Raw genomic sequence first — 15958 nt, 5'->3', positions numbered from 1 at the left:
TTTCAACATTCCTCTGATTAGTTCTATTAGATTTAGCTCCCTCTTACAGTCGAAATGGAGTGGAGAATAAGGGCTTGTCTGCACGAAACGGAGAATTGCCGTGATAAATTGACCTCCAAGCACTTTCCTGTTGACTCCAGGACTGCACCAGGATGAGAAGAGTAGGCAGAGTCAATGGGAGAGCAGCCTCTGCTGACCTTATTGCATGGAAAACACCATAGTACGTACATCAGCTATTTGCATATTGAAGTTACATAGGTTAAATCGACGGAGGTTGGGGAAAGAGGTATAAATTAGGCCTAAAGACCAAAGAAAACAAAAGTATGCTTAAGTCTCTTCTAACTGTGAGAGTTGATGCCATAAATTCTATGTCAATAATTTTATCATCGTTGGCCCAAGGTATTTTTCCAAAGGCTTTTTTCCAAATACAAAAGTCATAAATAACTCACACACAAAAGACACCATTTTAATATAATAGAAGATTCCATCAAAAGGCGAGATTAGTATAGTCTTATCAAAGACCAACATTAAGAAAAAACCCCATCTAGATGCATTGCAAGTGTGTGGTACTTCTGAAATGTAGCACTATAATAGATCATAACATTTGACCAAAATATATAAGACTCTTCTCCAAATAGGACACACAAACCCAGCAGAAAAATCACCTCTCACAAAATCTGAAGACCATCACCCCTCCCAAAATAATAGGCTCTTAGACATTAAAAAGAAGGTCCTAAATGTGCATACGTGCAAAATTGAACGAGGTACCTGAATATGTGATATACTGTATGAGAACATCATACCTCAGGTAGAGGCTTCAAATTGCTTTAGCTGCATATGGATATATATTCATAAATGGCTCTGAAATTTGCTTATATGTATTTATCATATTTTTCCGAATGACTTATAAATGCATTGTATGCCAATTCATAAAACCTGGAGTAGAAAAAGTTATTCCACTATATGCACGTAACATTTCAATCAAGTGCAATATGGTTATATTCAAGCAATATAAAATGTTTTAAAATGCTAATATCATAAATCAGAAATAGCCATTTGATAGTTGATGTTTAAAAGATTCTGTGATACGCTGTTGATAAAACAGTAGCTTTTTCCTTATAGAATTGTGACTTTAATCTAGTCATGAAGCAAACTGACTAAGCAAAGGAAATCAAAATCTTAAGACAGTTATGGACCTGGTCATGAAAAAAGTAAGATTGTCAATGAGTTGACCTCATTGGGACTGATCATGGCAACAATCAGTGAAGCAGGTAGTAAGTATTTGCAGGACTGGGCCCTGCAGAAGTAGCTATGATTCACTAGTACAGAAATTTTTCTTTTTTGTAGTCCTCATTTCGTTCCTGTTTACATGGTTAAACACTGAGTGAAGCTTTTTTTCCAAATGCAGGTAGTGTATTCATCCTTTTTACACACTTTGCTGTGCAACTACTGGTGTGCATAAATATGCTCAATTAACATGACCCTCGTTGTTCTATTTATATTATACAGGAATGTTTCAGAGAAGAGGGAAAGTTTGTGTCTCCACATCCAGCCAAAACCTGATTTACAAAGCTACAGATCTTTGGAGGTGTGTAGTGCATCACTTGGGCTGAATAAGGCAGTCTTTATAGATTTCAACTGTCCCGCAAACAGCCATTTGTTACAAAACATATTGTACACCAAAACAATAAACATCCCATCTGAACACACAACTTGAACAGCATTTTCAGTCATATTAATTTAAGTATTTATTAGAATTCATATGAATAACCATTTGCTGACATTGTATAGGCAGTCCCCGGGTTACATGAATCCGACTTACATAGGATCCCTATTTACAAACGGGGTGAGGCAACCCCACACTAGCTGCTTTCCCCCAGTAGACCAGGGAGACGCGAAGCTAGCGCCTCGCCCTCCCCCCCCCCCCAACTCAGCTTGAGAATAAAGGACTGAGGGAAGTGAGGTGTGGGAGAATAAAACTGAGCTCTGGAGAAATGTTTGGCTAGAGTTTCCCCTACAATATGTACCAGTTCCGACTTACATACAAATTCAACTTAAGAACAAACCTACAGTCCCTATCTTGTACGTAACCCGGGGACTGCCTGTACTATGGTGAATTTATGAAGGACTTAATTTTGTAAGCTCTACGCACACAAAACTCCTATTTGCTCCAATGGGAATTATACATGCATATCATTTGTAGATTCAGACCTATCTACTTTAAGTCTTTTTTCTTTCCTGAAGGGCGAAAACTCTTCTATTGAACTACACTGTAAGAGAACAACTTGCAAATGTCTAAATTTGTAAGCCTATTTTACCTAACTTTAACAGATATTAAACAGATATTGTTAAACATAGATATGATCCAAAACCAGTTGAAATCTATGGAAAGGCTCCCACTGATTTCTATGGACTATGGATCAGACTCCTTTTTTCCCCTACAGAAATATAAGAAATGCATTATAATATTTAAAGGTCTTAAAGGGGTAGTCATGTCAGTCTGTAATTTTAAAAAACAACTTGTAAAAAAAAAAAAAGTAGTCCTGTGGCATCTTTGGGTATGTCTACACAGCACCCTTAGCTCAAAATAAGTTACACAATTTGCATCATGTAAATTACGTAGCTTATTTCAAGTGTATTTTGAAATAGCTTAGACAGTGACAAATTCCAAAATAACTTGCCATTCTGAGATGCCCTTCATGAAACAAGGGTTACCAGGATAAGAATAAGCTGCCCATTATTTTGAAATCTATTTTGAAATACTGGACTGCTTCAATAGATGCAGAATAGCTGTTTCAGGATACTTCCAGTATCCCAAAATAGTCCTGCAGTGTAGACATAGCCTTAGAGACTAACAAAAACACAAGCTTTCATGGGGAAAACTAACTCTTCAGATTGTTACACTAAAATTAGAGGGATAAACTCTAACATTAATATAGATTTTGAAAAAACAACATTATGCAGAAATCTAAAACCAATAGAAAGAAGTTTCCATGATTATTTTTTTTAGTTCTACTGAAAACAAGTTTTATTGTACCCATTTTTTGCTAGCCAAGGATTGGACAAGTGGATGGCAGCCATAAACAGAAACTGATTTAAAAACAAAAAACAAAACAAACAAACAAAAAAAAGAGTAACCAGAGCAGCTTCTTTTATGTTTCCAAAGGAAGTAAAATGAGAAACAAGGAAATAACAAAATGATTAAGTGTAGGATTTAAAAAAATATTTGGATGTAATAACACACACAGTATTCACTCAGCTAATGAAAACAACTTTTGAAAAATATGGGTCCAAAGTATTCCCCAAATAGGACAAAGGGAGAAGGGTGAGAAGAGGAGCCATGAGCAGACAGGAGCTATGAATGTGCACATCTCCTGACTCTCCTCCCCATGGATTCTTATGTCATTCCAATTCCACAGCTCAACAAATTCTTCCTTCTTGAAGAAATACTTGTTAGGAAACTTCAAGGGGAATTTCACATAGTTCTCTTTATCTGTGTCCCTCTCCCAAGAGTTTCTACACAGGAATGGAAGTTCTAACATAATCATCTTCCTTGTAACTCCCAGCTTCATTAAACAACTTCATGTACGATTTCTCTGTTACCAGCTACTGAGTGCCAACTGTGTGCTCAGTGCTGTACAAACAGAAAAGAAACCACTCCTATTCCCAAGGAGTTATCAATCTAAGAGACTAATTGTGTATTCCTTATGCACACAATCCCCAATCTTACAAGGGATGCAGGACTGGACTGTAGATCAGTTTAGTTCAAACACATAATATATTGAATGAGACGACAGCAACAAAAATCCACACTGGATTACAAACTATGTATATTATCACTAGGACCCATAAGTATGTGGCTTTTATATTTCATTTGCATATTGCACCTTCCATCCCTGGCAATGTTTGTTCATGTTTTATATTATGAACTCTTAAAGGAACCATGCTTTCTCTGCTGTCTGGAAAGCACCTCGCACACTCAGGCCACTGCTGGCAATAAAACAAATAAAAACATAATAATGAAGGCCCAATGTGGAAATTTTATTTTCCTTATTGTTCCTTTGCCTAATGGCATGTTCAATATTCATAGATATGGTATATAAGTATGCACATGCATGTACCTTTTGGCACTTGAATAAAACTCATGTTCTTATCAATGAGCTTTTTCTTTAAAAAAAACACTATTTTTAAAAGATCTAAAATACTTTAAAGAGTGTTTTAAAAGAATAACAGTAATACTGAGAATAAAATATTCTACTAGATGTTATCTTACTTATGGTATTAATAAGAGGAGACCAAAATTATAGTGTGTCTCTTCCACTGATTCCATTAACAATAAGAATCACATTTCTACAGCATATTCCCAATGAATCAATGAAGAACAGACCCCTTACACATTCCTACAGCACATTCCCAATGAATCAATGAAGGACAGACCCATTACTTAGTAGAGCACGTTAATTAAGGGTAAAATATACTCACTTTAATTATAAATTCTAGTTTGGGGCAGTCTATACGCTCTGCCTTTTCAAACCATAAAGCCCTGAAATTTGAAGAAATGAAACACTGAAGATTATGTACATGAAGCAATGAAACTATAAAAACTTTGGTTTGAGCATGATCTCATGCACTTGTCTGAGAGGATCTGCTTTTGACATTAAAAAGAGACAACTTAGAATTGTGCAAAGGGTTCGTTATAAAAATAGAAGCCACACAACAGATTCACCTGCTTCTGGGGATTTGGTATACCTCGTCGCCCATACCTGCTCCCATTGAAATCAGAGAGAGTTTTGTCTTTGGCTTCATTGGAAGAATTATCAGTCCCATTACATTCATGGCAGACAGAGTCACACCTTTTGCTAACCTTTATGTATTTTCCCAACAAATATAAACCAAACAGAAGTTTTATGTCAAAACTGTGTGAATTTTTCCGTTAAACATGATCTTGATGCAAAACCAAGTGAAGCAGCAGTTTCAAAATGAGTTTTGCTTTGCACGCATATAGGTTGAAACCAATGAAAATATTCACACAAACCTTTGTGAAGAAAACCATTACTCCTTGTCTACATAGGAGTTTGATTTGCCAGTCTAGCTGTAATCATGTGCAAACTATTAGTATAGATGTTTTGGCATCAGCGTAGAAGGTAATTTGTACTATTACAGCTCTAACCTGCCTCAGTACAAGTCACTTCTTAACCAGTACACTAGATTTATAGTATAGAGTTTTCCATTGTCACACTTAGATCAGCAAATGCCGTAACACAAAGGGCTTGGTATACAAACCCTGAGTTTCATACAGCCTTGCATCTTAGTATCATTATAGAGCTTTCATGAAAATGACAATGCAAGTACAGTACAAGCTTTGTTATCTGACATTCATGGGAAATATCAGTTGCCAGTTAATCAAATGTGCAGGTTACTTGAGCTTTACACCAATAGTTAATGAATTTTTCACTCTACGGTAGCCATAGTTGCAGGATGGGTTATATAATATCTGATAATGGCATTATATGTAGAAGCATGACACAAACTTACTTTAATGCTTCAAGTTTACAAACCTTACTTCTGCACATGCCAGAAAAAGTCAAAAAACGATGCTGGATGGCTATCAGAATTTTTCCGGTAGAAATTGAAGGAGGAATTGTTTTGCCATCTATGACAGATGATGGTTAACTTAGTTTTATGGATATTAAAGTGCAGGATAACACAGCTTGTAGTGAGTATGGAAACACTGTTATCGCTTTACATGAAAATAAAACTTCACTATTGTATGTTCATGCAAATCTATTAAAATAAGAAATTTTAGGAAAAAGGAAAAAGTTATTTAGCCACCTCTTAATCTGCATCACCTTGTTTTTCTTATCAGAGCTTGCACAATTTTTCCAGCAGCAAGTCTCGGTTCTCTTGAACTCATTTATACTTATTAGTTCTATTGCCTTTCCTGTAACTTATTTCATATGCTTATTACTCTTTGCATGAAGTAATTCTTTCCGAGTTTCCTATTTACTCCCCATTTCCTAAACTTTAGATTTAACCAGACCTATTACACCTAATAAATACACCTATTTCTACCATCTGTGATAGACGATATTCCAACGACAAGGCTAAAAGTAACAATGTCAGTGCAAATCTATGGAGACCACTTTACAGCAATGAAATAAAATAATGTTCATACAAATTATGCTATCATTTAGAAATAAATGAAAGTCTGCCCCCTAACTTAGCATGGTTTGCCCAGGCCTGATTCTCAATCTCTCATTCTCCAAACCAGCAGAAGCTAGGACTGCTGGAGAGGCAATATTCAGCGCTGGGTAAGGATGTTACTCAGTAGCAAGGAGCAGTAGGGCTCCAGTCTTCATCAAACAGAAGGACTGGAAGGAAACATCTCCAGGACACAAATAGGGGGTGGGATTCTGATGGGACACAAGGCACTAGCAGAGTGAAGAAATTTCCCAGAAGTGAGAGTATAATTGCATTAAAGCTGCTAAAAACTTATCATGGAAAGAAGAACCACAGAACTCTGAAACCACATATGTTAGGTGAAATCCTAACCCCAATAGAGTCAATGGCACTACTCCCACTGATGTCAACCGAGCCAGGACTTCACTCATTGCACTCTGGCAATGTAGAAGAGAGCAGTGACATCTAACTAGAAGTCAGAACCCCTGAGCACATAATCACTTCTCAACTACTGCTCATTCTGTGGCTTTAGAAAAGTAATTTAACTTCCAGGCCATAGCTTTTTGTATATGTAAAATCAGCTAATACCATCAATGAAGGAGGGCCAAATTTTCTAAATTGTGAGCGTCTCCTTTTTTAGGCATCTAATTTTGACACATAGGGCATGTCTACACTAGGAAACTATTTCAAAACAACTAAAATTGATTTAATAACTCCCGACATAACAAAATTGAAATAGCCTGTCCACACTACAAGGAAGCCTCAAAATTAGTCCGAGGCAGGCTCTGATATTGTGCATGTGCTACCTCAGCTTAGAGCCCCTGCAAGCATTGGGGAGTTATTACTTTGAATTACTCTGGGGAGTAGTTATTTCGAAATAGCAGCACTGGAGCGTCTACACAAACGCTAATTCAAAATAACAATTTCAAAATAAGCACAATTCTCCAAGGAAAGCAGGAGTACAGATTTTGAAATAACCAGCCTGTTATTTTAAAATAACAGGCTGCGTAGTGTGAACACTCCACTTACTATTTCAAAATAAGGGGGGTTATTTCGAAATAACACCTTAGTGTAGACCAGGACCTAGTGACTGATTTTCAGAGATGCTGAGCACCCAAAATGCTCATTGATTCCAGTAGTATCTGTGGCGCTCAGTTCTTCTAAAAATCCCAAGTATCTAAAGTTAGATGTCTTAAATTGAAGTTCCAGAAATTAGCAGCCACTTTTGAAAATGTGAGCCCTGATGCTTGTTCAATGTTATCAAGATGTAAAACACTGCGCAAGTGCTGAGAACAATTATCCTAATTATTATTAGGCACTCCAGCCCCTATTCAAAAGTCCTCCTACAACAGGTAATGTTGACTTTAAAAAAAAAAATCTGACAATCTATTTATGAAGAATCCTCTTATTCTGCTTTTTGATGTAAGCCTGACAAAGGGCAAATGCTGCAATGCATAGTGTGAAGGGGGATCAGACCCTGCTGCTACTGTGGCTATTTTGATGCAGTTTTCTTGATTTGTGTTTAAACCATAGGGGTGTTATGACAAACTGTTTGTCTTTCATTTAGTTCAACTTGACCTCTTGACTCCGGGCTCTTTAACAACAATCTCAATAGTGTGTTTAGATAAAGGCCTATAAAAATGGTGAATTTAAAATACTTTTGGGGGCCCATCCTATAAATATGAAAAGCACATATTACTAGGTTAATTACAATTAATCTACCATAATTCTCTTTTTTGATACATCTGGTTAGCTAACAAGTCCACAAGATGCATGTGAAATTTTAAGTGAATTTCAATATATATGAAAGATTCAGAGTATAGCATGTTCTCTGTTTCAGGATTTCTCTGTTTAGTTACAGAACTAGTTCAGCTGGGCAGGGGCCATGCAAATTTTTCCTCATTGCCTTAAAGGTGTGCTTTATCTCTAATATGGATCATTACTAGGAGTGTAAGGGTACTCCAAATCTCCATGTTCATTCACTGTTTAGCTTCACTGCTGAAATTGGCAATAAGAGTGACAACGTCAATGTGTTTTTGAGGATCTGCTAAGAAATGGACTGACACCACCAATTCGTCTTATGTTGGTCACCAAAAATCCATCATATCTTAATTGTTTTCAGTCACTTCTGACCAAGGTCAGACTCTAACTAGTGATTTAGTTGTGAAAAGTTCTGTATTCTGTTAGCAGTTCCCTGGACCCTTCACCTAACCTTAACCTAGAAATACACATTTTGATAACATCTCCTAGGATCATCCACTTAAATGTTTCAAAATTATTTTACTTTTACATACATACATGTATTTCCCAGTATTTCATTCTTTTTTCTTGCTCTGTAAGCATCTGTTTTCAAAAAGCATTTGTTAGAAATAATTTGGATTTTCATATTTTCTTGCCAATAATAAGGGTATTCATATTTATTGAAAAGGGGAAATACATATTATATTTTCCTTCTCTCCTGAATCCACTTGCACCTATGATACATAGGCACATAATGCCCCCACAAAGAGGAAATGAAGGATGAAACAGAGGATACAAAGTTTGAATAGAGGAATAAAAAATGACATTCCAAACACCATCCTGTTTTTAGCATTAGGGAGAGATTAGATAGGTCTATTCAGAAATCTGAGAGAAATTCAGAAGCAGAGTGAAATGCACTTATGTTTTCCCAAAACATGCTAAATCAGTAGATGCTAAAAAGCTGTAATTGTCCTCATTCAGACTTCATAAATAAATCCATTTACTAGTTTCTTTTGGATGTTTTGATGAAGTTCATATAAATCTTTGCAAATGCCTTTTTTATTCAAAGACACCTGTGCAATTCACAGCCAACTTCAAGCAAAAAGAAATATTTGGAAAAATGACCTATCCTGATTTTCTTACACTGGAGGAAACTGTGTGCTACTATGGGAAATAAGAATAGCTCCTTTCAATGGACTGGTGGATTTTATAGATCTCATGTAAATTTCCCTGGTTACCTACAGCCCCTATGGTGGGTGAATAACCTAAAGTTTCAGCTTTCTGTTCTGAAGTTCACAATTTTTTTATCTCAGCATTGCCCTCACTGCTGAAAGCTAAATAGTGGTACTGATGCTGCAACTTCCAGACTACTCACTTTCTTCTCCGATCATGAATGGGTTGGGTTATTGGCCTCTGCATGGACAAAAATCTAACAGTCAGCCTCTTTATAATATAAGTCTTCAATGAAAACCATGCCAGACAACTTGCTGAACATCAGAGATCTCACTCAAGTATTCTCAGAAGTTAGGAAAGCCTGTAGAACAATACCTTTTTCTTCAGTGCAGTAGACAAAGTCACTGCAAACTTACTGAAATCATTTTAGTACAGCATTTCTGTAATAACAATTGTTATCTTCAGGAACTGTTTTGCAAAACATTGCTTTAAAATAGAAAGAGTTTGACAAATTTGCTGAAAATGTAACATGAAGACTAACCTTTTTCACGAGTACAGACACTGAGTTCATGATCATTTGAACAGTAAATGAAAAGGAACATTAAAAATACCTTGCTAATTTTTAAAATAAAACATTAAATCCCATTCACTTGCAGCAATATAAACATAATGTCACATCTAAGGGTCTGAAGAAAAAGCAAACATCAGTAAGTGTACTCTGCTTAAGGAAGAATCAACTGGAATAAGATTCCTACTACTGAACATCTCAAACATTAGTGAACATATTCTCTTACAAACTAATTTTAAGTGGTTTATCAAATTGGAAGTGTTTTCTGTTTATGATGTTCTTTGAACTTCTAAGTAATTAATTTATGATTTCTGAAAGATTAAAATACAACCAACAGTAACATGAATAAAAAAACAACCAATTGTACATCGTTAATAAAAATACAACCAATTGTAATCTGAATAAAAAACAAGTGCAACATAAAGAGGAACATAGATAATATAGAAGATATGTATCTCAAACTGTTCTTGTTGCAACTACAAATCAAAAAGCCTTCCAGTTGTCAAAGTTAAAAAAAAAGATTAGCTGTCTAATGAATACAGAGGACTAATTTTCAGAGATCCTGAGCACCCACATATGTGTCTGAAGTCAATGGGAACTACAGGTTGATCATTTCTGAAAATCAGGCCCAAACTGCGTTACAATATAAATGGTATTTAGGGAGCATTTTTTGTTGCAAAAATGAAGAGGGTTCAGAGTAATCTGTCAAAGAAGAGCTGCTACATCATAATACTAGTCCTAAAGCTAGCTAGCTCTCATCTGTGGGGAAAAAGTTAATTCACAGGGCTCATAGGGCTTGCATTTGTCAAGGAGCAGGACGTCAATGCTATCATTATCAGGCAAATCAGCCAGGCGTTTAATGGTAGAATCAGGAGACATTTGCTCTCCACTATCAGAATGACATCATAACTAAAACAGCCTTCAGCAAGAAGGAAAGAGAAACACTGTTGTAAGACATGAACTATACCCAGGCTTAGCACTCTTACTACTTTATACTGACCAACTCACTACTCTCCTTTTAAGAGGTAAAGCTTTTAAATGTCCTGATTTTAAAACTTCATCTCATTGCATTTCCAAAATAAGGATCACAATTTTAAAAAAGCACTCTAGACCCTGTTCCTCAAACTGGAATGAATATTAAACCAGTCACCTAGTTTAGGAGGGATGACTGTCACTTACAATTTACAGCTACACTTTAAGTTTTCTGGCATTTCTAATTACTCTACTAATTTTCACTCTATATTAGTGAACTATATATAAAAGTGGGGTGCTGCAGGGTATTAAGACCCTGGCTTTACCTCTGTAATTTATAGACTAACAGCTTAGTTAACTGTGTTTTAAAACACACACACACACACACACACACACACACACACACACGACCTTTGAGTAATCAGAGAAATTTAGTGATGAACTCATGAAAAGCAGTACACATTTAGCTTCCACAGTAGCTGTAACTATACACCTCAGATCCCTAGAACTGCTAATCTATCTGCCAGTCTATCTCCTTCCCCACTCACCCCTCCAAAAAAAGTATCATACAGGTAAACAGACACTCCACAAAAACCTCACCTTGTGTAAGAAGCATGAGGGGAAAAGTTATGAAAGTCGACAGACAACCTAAAATCCCTCAGGCTACACAAAATCCCGCTATAGAGAAACAACCCAAGAGACCACACAGGGAATGTACAGCTTTCAGAAGCATTTCTCGTCTTATTTTCACTTAACCTATTGATGTACTTAGGCAGGTCACTTACTTTTCGAATAGGTTTGAACCTTTTATAATCATGCAGATCGCCGCGGTTTTCACTTGGGTTTTTGGTTGGGCTTGGGTTTGGCAAACAAGTTTCATTAAAAAAAAAAGTCCAATTATGGAAATCTGCTCCGGCTAGGTAGTGAATATTCAGTATGACGGTGATACTGTAATAGTTCAATGCAACACACTGCACTGGGCAAATTTATGAGGCAACGTCATTACTATGCTCTGGTCCTCGCTGAAGCATCCTGAAGTTAATTAAAGCTCCAATGTCCACTTTTCCAGCCACCCTCCTCATTCCGGTTTACTATTTCAACATCAAACCAGCAAGGGGGCCTCCCCCTCGGTCTCTGTACACTTAAGCAGCCTGCCACAGTCACTGAACAATGAACAAAGATTTGAGTGATAGAAGGGGGGGGGGGGATCGCCACAGGAATAATCAAATCCGGTTTAAACAAGTAAAAATATAGTTTCTAATATTAAACTAGAAAACATTCTTCTCCAGCTGACCGTGCGCAGGCGTTGGGCCAGTCCCCTCCAGAAAGGACCTCGAAGCAGCCAGTCTCTCTCATTTCCAGCCGTGAATGAACCCAAACAAGGATTCTAAACTTAATTATGACACTTAAAATAGTCTTTTTTTCCACATAAGCAGGGAGGCTCGCCACTGGGATCTGTATCAACCGGTCAAATCAGCTCAGCAAACACGGCCCCTGTTGGATTTATTTTAAACTGCACGGGGGGAAAATGCACAGCTCGAAAAGTGCTCTACATGCTAAAGCCCACAGACAGTAGGACACATGCTTTCTGAAGGGGCTTTTCAAAGACCAGTACCTCTAGAACTGCCTGTTATCTGTCTTGTATTCTCATTGTTTGCCCATGCATGTGGAATAACAAACAGAGCAGCCTCAGTGCCTTCAGATTGCAAGGACTCTCCTCTTAGCCAGCTCATTTTCTGCTAAAGTGAAAATGAAGGGATCTGACAAATCACGTCTCCGCCTAGACACTGTTATAGACATAACAATATCCGCCAAACAAAAACCATTAAACAGTAACATCCATGCACGTAAATAGGCTGCTTAACCCTTCCTCCTGTTATACTTTACCTCTCCCCCACCCAAATTTCTCTGCCCCTCCCCAAAGTACAGGAATGTACAAAACGACTTAATACTCTGCAGCCAGGTGGATTTTGTGTCTCGACTAATAGCAATTATAATACAGGAGTCAAAAAACTAACTTTTCTCGGATGGACCCAGTTAAACCTGTATTAGAGTCTCCTTGAAAGAACTACAGACCCTTTTAAAAGGCTACCCTCTTTTTTAAGTTCTCAAGCATCCCTGTTTCTTTCAACCTTTCCTCATATACATATGCATACAGATATTAATTATTTGCAAAACTGCAACAGATGGGCGCCTTAACATCTAGATTCTTTCCTACACATCAAAGAATGTCCTTTTATTTCAAATCTCGAAACAGATCCTGTGCCCCCGCCTACGGCTGTTCTCCTCAGCACTTCATCCCTGCAAAATCATTCTCAGAGCAGTAAAGATCAGTGCCGCCCCGGTGTGCTAAAAACGAAGAGACTACCAGTCACTCCATCGCAACACTTTTTAAAAGATAGCCCCTCCACCCCTCCAAAATGAACGCTGAAGCCTTGACAGAGCCCAGTTCCTCGAATGTCGCTTCTCTTATCTCCTGGAATTGCCATTTAAGTTTCCTCTTTAACCTGTTACTTTTCCCTCTACATTAAAAATGCCCTGGATTTCTGGCTGACAGGTGCTTCCCTGCGCCTTCTGCAGGGTTTCCAGGCATGCTCTTTTACCTTGCTAAAAGGTTTTAAACCTGAGCTGACATTTAGTGCACACTTGAATGTCATAACGTTCCTCAAAGCATTATGCACGGCTCCTATTCATAAGAGGTCGATTAGAGCACAAAATGGCAGGTCTCTTAGGCACTTGAGTCTCACAAGTTTGACACATGGTATGCATCAGCTAACTTTGATTAAAAAAAAAGGAGGGAGTTTACAAATTACACTCCGGGTAGCCGGGATCCTGCAAGGAGGGGGCGGGAGGACACGTTTAAAGTCACTTCAGCAAAGTTTTACTCCGCTACAACCCTTTAAAACAAAAAAGTTTCAGGGCAACTTAACGGCAGGATTTCTCAGAGCTGCGGGGAGCTAACTTGCTCCTGCCCGACCCACGTTATCACACACCAAGCAAACTCCTGTCTCTTCTCTCTCTTTATTTTAAGTAACGGTTTTTAAAAAAGAAACGCGAGAGAAAGAGGGGGCAAACCGGAGGGTTTTCTTCAGGCTAAGTTCTATAGCGCCATTCAATGGCTTCTCGGCTCCTTTCATTCTTTTCTGCTTTTCCCCTGACAGCCCTGCTTGCAAACGTCACTGCTATGGATATTTAATTATACTGTATTTTTTAATCACGGTGGAAAACGCAGGCCCCGTTGCGATGATTAAAAAGAAATAAAAAAAATAGTCCAAACTGACTTTGGAGCCGCTTTCATCGCTCCCGGGAGCCGCCCGGAGCCTGAAACCCCCCCTTTTTACCTTTGTCTTTCTTACCTTACAATTTAAAGCAAAGCGTAGAAGAAACTCCGGCACGTAAACGAAGCGTTGTAAAAGATTGTGTTCAATGAATAATGAAGCATGTCCACATGATTGACTTGATCATTTTCTTGGGCTGAGGGGGAAAAGTGGAGCGCGGAGCTGTCACAATTGCCCACTGTGGCTAGCCCTCCTAACTGTTTGCCACACATCCCGAGTAAAGAGCGCTTTATTTTAATCTGTCTCTTTTCAGAATAACCCCCTTCATTGATACTGATCACCCAACATCACAAGACATTCCCATCTTTCAGCTTGGACTCCCCCTATCTGGTAGGTGAAATGCATTGTACCATTAAAAAAGCACTCCATTGTCGTCTTGGCATAATTCACAGCAACTAGATAGGTCTTGCGGCATTTAGCTTTGATGAGCCAAAAGCTGAACCCTTGATATAATAATCTACAAAGAATGGTCTGTGATCGTCCATTTTTTCTCTCTGTCTAGCAACTAAGAAACCATTTAACACAGCGCAGCTTGGTCTTGACCTTGAGCTCATGTAAACACACTTATTAAAATCTATCTATTCTCTAAGAACACATTCTGATTGTCAGACTTGTTATTCAGACATAGATCAACCCCCCTCGCCTGGCTTTACTTGCATTCCTGCCTTTTACTAAACAATTTTTTATCAAGCGCGAAGAGATTACCGGTTTTTTTTTAAAGCGTCGTTCTTACCTGCTCCTGAAACTATTTCAAGTCTGTTTCTTTTTAAAACTCCAGGGTAAATCTTGGTGGACAACGGGACCGGAGCATCAGTCACAGCTCCGGCGTTTAAGAGAAGTAATCAGCGATAAAGTGACGTTGATCTGCACTGTAACCTTGTGGCGTATTTAATGTAAATAAGCCAGTTATGTTGCCAATCGCATGCATACAAACACATAAAGGTCTTCAGCGTTGCATTTTGATTCTTTCCATTAGAGCCGACTTTATTTACATACACTATTTAGGGGATCATGATAATTCTAAAACAATACTAGTGCCAAATGATTATGAAAATATGATTTTAATTAATCACGTAGTAGGCAAGGAAATTAGCATACGGTAATTAAACTTAGAGAAAAACGTCATGGAGGTTCTCTGCCTTATGGGTTCGGAATAATCATTAAAAGATGGGTTTTCAGGACTTAATTATCAAACAAATAACTTTTTTAAAGCAACTTTACTAGGTTTATCCGCAGGGCAACGATTTAGTAAATAATATATATCCAAGCAAACAAGGTGCAAATGCGACTGGTGAAATAGGTTATGTTTCTACAAAGCCAAGGGGGGGGGGGGGGAAGCTGAATAATGCAATTATGGATTCTGTGTCCCATAGTTGACAAAAGCATGGTGCCTCAATAGACTCTTTGTTATGGGATTATATAATGATTGTGGTGTAATTATGGGAAAAAAGATTTAGTAATAATAAAAAGTATCAAAATACACCAATGAGCAGCTTGTTTTAAAGAATGGCTTGCATGTGACATTAGGGGCATGTTAATAACAAAAAGGCAAGATCCGAAAGGGTTGACAAATAAAAAAGACTGTGATGCGCATGATTAAGAAGCGATGGAGACAGATTGATTATTCAAAATGCCGAGCCACAGGGACACTTAAAACATTGATTCAGGTAAGACTAGTTTCATCTTGACTGAAATGAGTTCCCTGAAGATGACTGGCATACATTTTAAATCAGTTTACTACATAAAAAGCAAAACATCACAAGCAGAATCCATCTAGTTAAAATAGAAGTCCAAGGGAAAAAAAAGTTTATGTTTGTGGCAATTCCCAAGGAGACTATGGAATTGCAGAGGAAGAGGATTTATTAATTAGCTCTTCCTAAACACTGGACCTAAATGTACCCATCATTTGTAATCCCCAGTCTCTGTTTCTGGATTATTTGGTGCAAACCTGGCTCTTTAGGTTATTGAGGTTGTATTACTAATGCTA

The 15958-nt window shown here is 37.7% G+C and overlaps 1 protein-coding gene across 14 annotated transcripts in view; it reads right to left on the bottom strand.

Moving 5' to 3' along the window:
* ZNF536 (zinc finger protein 536) overlaps nt 1-14890 on the bottom strand; it is a 456239-nt gene extending 441349 nt beyond the window's left edge. For 5 of the 14 annotated variants that reach the window (XM_089781479.1, XM_075940165.2, XM_075940164.2 and 2 more), the window contains exons 1-2: nt 14705-14888; nt 13990-14107 (exon numbers count right to left, since the gene is read on the bottom strand). The gene's annotated coding sequence lies outside the window, so the exon portion shown is untranslated. Of the gene's footprint in view, nt 1-11418; nt 12502-13989; nt 14528-14704 lie in introns of those variants that run through there. The other 9 variants (XM_089781483.1, XM_089781480.1, XM_089781482.1 and 6 more) reach the window with 7 other exon arrangements.
* Nucleotides 14891-15958: the final 1068 nt, after the last annotated feature.

Source organism: Pelodiscus sinensis, chromosome 12 (genome assembly GCF_052426305.1).
Source record: "Pelodiscus sinensis isolate ZL-2025 chromosome 12, ASM5242630v1, whole genome shotgun sequence".
In the NCBI taxonomy this organism is placed as follows: Eukaryota; Metazoa; Chordata; order Testudines; family Trionychidae; genus Pelodiscus; species Pelodiscus sinensis.
The sequence above is the reverse complement of the archived record's forward strand: the minus strand, read 5'-3'. Positions and strand labels throughout refer to the sequence as shown.